Source organism: Eubalaena glacialis, chromosome 3, assembly GCF_028564815.1.
Source record: "Eubalaena glacialis isolate mEubGla1 chromosome 3, mEubGla1.1.hap2.+ XY, whole genome shotgun sequence".
In the NCBI taxonomy this organism is placed as follows: domain Eukaryota; kingdom Metazoa; phylum Chordata; class Mammalia; order Artiodactyla; family Balaenidae; genus Eubalaena; species Eubalaena glacialis.
This window is the reverse complement of record NC_083718.1, coordinates 177,131,604-177,137,508: the sequence shown is the minus strand read 5'-3', so window position 1 is coordinate 177,137,508 and position 5,905 is coordinate 177,131,604.

Here is a 5,905-nt window from a genome sequence, read left to right as displayed (position 1 = left end):
AATAAAAATAAATAAATTTATAAAATGCAGATTCTGATTCTGGGGTTCTGGAGCAGGACCTGAGATTCTGCATTTTAGAGAGGCTCCCAGGTGATGCTGCCGCTCCACCGGCCACACTGAGTTGTGTGAGGGGTGATAGTAATGTCAGCCCTGGGATTCAAGAAGGATCTGAGTGTCACAGCAGGAAGGACTCTTAGGAATCATCCACTCCAACTCCCTGATGGTGCTGATAGGGAGAGAAAAGGTAAGACACTTGCCCAAGGTCACACCGTGAATTACAGGCAGAGACCAAGTCTTCAGACTCCCATCCATGCTCCTTTCCATCCACTGTCTCCTGTTTGCAGCAGCATCCAGGACAGGAGTATCCAGACGCTCTCATGCCCATTTCACACCGTACGCTTCTGGCATTTTCAAATCCTCTCCCCGCCTCCCATCTGAGTTTCCATCCTAGAGGAGTAATCCTGGGAGCAGAGTGGCAGGACAGACCACACTCTGCAAGAAACTTTTAGGGCTGCATCCCCTGGTCCTGGAGCTCAACCTGCCCCTCCCTGCCAGATGCTACACATCTGGGTCCCCAGAAAGCACTTGAGCCGATGGAGTGAAACTGTTTTTAGGACGGGGGAGAGGCTGTCTTCTCCAGACTGGATGAGCCGGGTACTAACAACAGGAATTCATTTCCTAGAAATTAAACACTGAATTTGTTGGTGTTTACAGGATTCACCATCTGCTTTCCCTGCTGGGAGGCACAATACAGCCGTGATTAGAACATAAGCTTTGGAGTCAGGTAGTGCTTTGGAGTTAGGTAGACTGAATTTGTTTCCCAGCTCTGCCATTTATTAGCTCTGTGACCTTGGGCAAGTTACTCAACCTGTCTGAGCCTGTTTCCTCATCCATTCAATAGCTAATTACTTAAAGCCTTTCACAGGGATTCCCTGGTTGTCCAGTGGTTAGGACTCCCGTGCTTCCATCGCAGGAGGCATGGGTTCATCAATCCCTGATTGGGGAAGTAAGATCCCACAAGCTGCGCTGTGCGGCCAAAAAAAAAAAAAAGGCCTATCACATGTTGCCAAGAGCAACACAGATGTGGACCATGCTCTTAGGGAGACACCATGGCCCTGGGGAAACCCTCCTGGGACCTGGAACCACAGAGGATGACAGTGGTGCATGCAGGGAACCACGGTAAAATAGGGGGGGACACGTAACCTGCGGCAACCCTAAGATCCCCAGGTGAAAGTGGCTTTGAAGCTGAGCACTAGAGGACAAATATAATTAGCAAGTGAAGAGGACCTGGGGCCAATGACACCTATTCCACGGGACTGCAGCTTGGGAAAACCTTCCCTGCCATGCACCCCAAATCCTTTTTCTTCATTTCCTATTGCTTACCTGTCCAGAGGTTACACAGGTCAGGCCTCTCCTCTCATCCTCCTGTTGACCTGCGCTCAGCAAGAGACCCCACCTCCAGTTTGGCTGAGACCTCCTCCTGCAAAACATTGTGCTTCTCTCACTCCTCTGAGCCTTTGCACGGGCTATTCCCTCTACCTGGAATGCCCTTCCTCTTGTCTCCTCCACCCTCTCTGGAGGTTCCTCTGGACCCCAGCGATGGAATTGATCATCCCTCCTCCCTGTCCCACTGGTCTCCTTATTACACATCGCACTGGACTGCCCTAGACTGGGCTCACTTGCTGACTGCCTGTCTCCCTGTTGGACTTGAGTTCCGGAAGGGAGGGGGGCACGTGTGTCACGAAGCCCAGGGACCTGTGTGGGGTACCCTTCTGCCTCATTCACCCATCCAACTCTGATATCACCCTCGGGATCAAATTCAACTGTCTTCTCTTTGCAGAAACGTGTCCACTCCTTCCACTGAAGTGGGGTTGGCCTCTCTCCTCTGTGCCAGCCGGTGCCTCATGACATTGTTCATACTGTACAATTCTCATCATCCTGTAATCAGTGCTTGTGGGTCTCTCTCCCCACAAGATGGTAACTTCCTGGAGCAGAGTCCAGTTTTGTTCACAGCTGTGTGTTTTGGGCTCAATACTTATGGTGGTTCTGTAGTGATTTACTCAAAGAATGAATGAAAGAAGCACACTGACAATTTTACCTTTGTCCCCCAACCCCGTGCTTTGTGCCTCTGGCCACAAATGTCCTTTGTTCATCCCTCCTGGATGTCTCATAGGGAACCCAAACTCAGCTGAGCCACTATCTTCCCCCCTACCCCAGCCCCTCCCGACTGTTTTCTTCCTTTGTAGGCATTATCCTGGTCTTACTCACCCATCCCCAACACTTGGAATCCTCCCTCCTTCCCTCTCTCCCCCAGCATTTAACCATTTATTTCCCTTTTAGGAATGAGGAAGCTGAGGCTCAGAAATGTAATGCAACTGGCTCAAGGTCACACAGCAAATAAATGGCCAGGTCCAGGGCCTTGCTCTGAAGAGCGCGGACTCCCTACCTACCTAGCCAGGCTCTCACTCCCCCCACGGGTTCTGTCTCCTTTCCCCTGACTTCTCTACACACATTTGGGGCATTTGTGTCTTGGTTCAGGCTGTTCCTCTGCCTGGAAGAGCAATGTTTCCCATTCCCCTTCCTACATATCTATTATAATCTGCTCTCTGAGGCCCTTCTCAAAGCTGCTTCCTCCAGGAAGCCTTCCTTGGTCAACTGGATGCAAAATCTCCATCCTTTGAACCCTCTCCTGACTCCAGGTTTGTTTGTGCCTCTTATGCCTGTGCCTGGAAGCTCCTTGAAGACCTACCTATTTCCTCCCCACTCCAGTGACCAGAGCACAATAGGCTCACAATCAATATAGAGTAACTCTTCATGTAAGGCTCAAATGAGCTGAGGAGAAATAACAGCATTCCCTCTCTTCTGTTTAAAACTCTCCAATGGCTCCCATCTCAGAATATAATCCAAAATCCTCACCATGGCCTGCAAGGCCCTACATGATTCACCCACTGCCCCCTCCAGCTACCTCTCTGACCTCATCTTTTACCAGCCCTCCCCTTAAATATCACCTCCTTGGCAAAGCTTTGACCAGACAACATAAAGTATCTCATCCTTTACTATATCACCCTGCTTCATGCTCATTTTAGCACTTTACCATATCTGATATTTTCTGCTTGTTTGTTTATTGCTTGTTTCCCCTGCCCCTCTCCACCCATGCACCTTCTGTCAGCTCATCACTATAACCCCAGGGCCTAGAACAGTGCCTGGCTGACAACAAACATGCATTTATGAGCCATGTGCACAGAGGGGGGAACTAGAGCCAACGGGGTAGATGAGATCATCCAGGAAGAGCATCTACTACAAGAGAGGAGGGCCTGGGAGAGCAGAGCAGCTAATGGCTGTAGAAAGGACGCTGAATCTGCAAAAACAACAGAGACCAAGAAGAAAAATACGACAGTGTTAAGTCACAGGAGCCAGGAGAAGAGAGTGTTTCGAGGGGAAGGAGCGATCAGCAGAGAAAGTCAAAGACTGAACAGTGTCTGCTGAATTCAGCTTCCTGGAGGACACTGATGACCTTGGCAAGCCCCTGACCCTCTGTGGGCCTCAGATGGGAGCCATCTGTGCAAAGAGAGGGACCTCTCAGGTCCTGGGAACTCCCAGCTTTGAGAATCTGTATTTCTGCTCACATTCATATCACTCTTGCCAAAAAGAACAATCATCTACCTGTGGTCTAGGAGGGAAGGGATGACCCGGGGTATCCACCCTCATTATTTATCCATCAGGTAACTGACCAACTGAGGAAGCATCTCTGTATTTCTGGGCCTGTCCTAGGCACCATTAGGAGGGGAAGAGGCCCTAGGGCCTGCCAGTCATGTCCAGGTAGCCAGCCCCCTCCCTCCCATGCCATCCTCTAGTTCCTGGCTTCCCGATGCCTCCATGACAAAGGCCACCCACTTCTCCCCACCAGCTGGACAGACCAAAGGCTGTAGAAGGCCCAGCTGCCCAAATGGTTTTGCTGGCTGCTGTTGGTAAAGAGTCCCTTTATGTCCTTGTGAGGAAGGCTTAGACCCTGGCTGTGGCTGCGCCACCCAGAGGACAGCAAAGACCCACGAGGTGTGGCCGATTAGAAAACCCTGGAAGCTGACGCCAAGGAAGAGAGTGAGAGGTTGCTCCTACCAACCAGAGCCATGATGGCCACCAATGCCAGGTGCTATGCTGAGCAATGACCCTATTTGATTTACACAGCAACCCTGTGAGGTGGCCATTCTAATCCCTATTTCACACGGGAGGAAACCAAGGCTCAGAAGAGGTTAAGGGCTTTCCCAAGGTCACACAGCTAGTAAACAGCCAAGCCCTGTTTGCTAATGCAGCCAGTCTGACTGAGAGCCCCTGCTCTTAATCCTTAAATCTCACCAGACCTAGTGAGGCAAGGGGCTTTAGTCTTATATTCTTTTACAAGCAGTTTGACCTTGGGCAAGATTTATTCCCCACTCTCTGCATCTGCAATAAAGAAGATTTATTAGTGCCCTTCCATTTCTGACATTATGTAATTAACTGGGATTTGTACAGAACTCTACAGTTTATAAAAAGGCATTCATAAGGCATCTCATTTTTTACCACAGATCCTGCAGGGGGGGAGAATTATCCTCTCCATATTATAGATGTGCAAACTGAGGCTCGAAGAGACGCAGTGACCCACCCAAGGTCACAAAGCAAGTCAGGGCCGCCGGGCTCCGGGTCTGGAAGCCGAGGCTCCACACTAGACGCTCTTCCAACTCCGCTCCAGAAAGGGGCGACCCTGCGGCGCCCGGACCTGGCCGGCAGGGGGCGGCGCCCGGCTGCCCTCGGCCGCCCGGGGCCACGTGGAGGCGTCGCAGCGCCCCGCCCGAGGGGCGCCTCCCGCCCAGCCAGATCTCCCAGAACGCGCGCCAGGGATCCCGCAGCCGACCCCGGGCGCTGCCTCGACCCACCCTCCATCCTGGGGCTCCTGGGGCTCCTGGACGCGCCCCCCGACGAGCCCCTCCGGCTGGGCAGGTCCTCCGGGACCCCTTTACGGCGAGTGCCCCTCCCGTCCGAAGGCGCCGAGAGGCGGGACGCCCGGGCCAGCGGGGCGCCGACGAGGGCGCCGCCTCCCCTCCCAGCTCCACCGGGACGGCCGGACTACGAGCAGCCGGGGCCCCGGCGCACCCCCCCGCCCCGGGAGGCACCGGGTTCCGAGCGCTTACCCCCTCCCGGACACGCAGGTGCGGACCGCGGGCTCGCCCTCCCGGGTCCTCTTCCTCGCGCAGCGCCTCGTCTCCCCGCCGGCGACTGCCTCATCTCCGCCGTGACCCCCAGCCCAGCTCCGGGCGCCGCCCGCCCCGCCGCCCCGGGGGCTCTTCCCTGGCCCGCGCCCTCTCGAGCCCCACCTCCCTGCGCCCTGCGGCTCCTGCTTCCCGCTCCCCTTCCCGCGCCCGCCGCTCCTCCTCGTTCCCCTCCCCCAGCTCCTCCCCACACCCGCGAGGTTCCCTCCCTACTCTGCCCCCCGCCCGCCAGGAGGGAGGCTCGGCCCCTTTCTGTCCCGGCCGGGCGGCCGGGAGCTCCGAACCCCCGCCTCCGCCGTCGCCGCAGGCCCAGGCCCAGGGGTGGGTAGGCGCTGAGGAAGGGAGGCGAGGAAGTCCGCAGCTCGGTGCTCCCCGGTCCCCACCTGCAGGAGAGAGGACGGGCTGTGTCCGGAGTAGGGGGTGGTGAGAGGTGGGCCCTGCCCAGAGACCCTTGCTGAAAGCCTAGCCTCCCCCATCTGTCCCTGTCCCCTGTGTTTATCCCTAGTTAGGTTTTTTTCCCTTCATTTAACAAATATTTATTGATCTGTGGGTCAGGCATGCTCTAGGCACTGGGGACATAACAGTGAACAAAACGGATGTGGACCCGATGGAGCTTACATGAATGTAGTAAGTAAAACATATGAAGTGTTTATAGAGGTAAA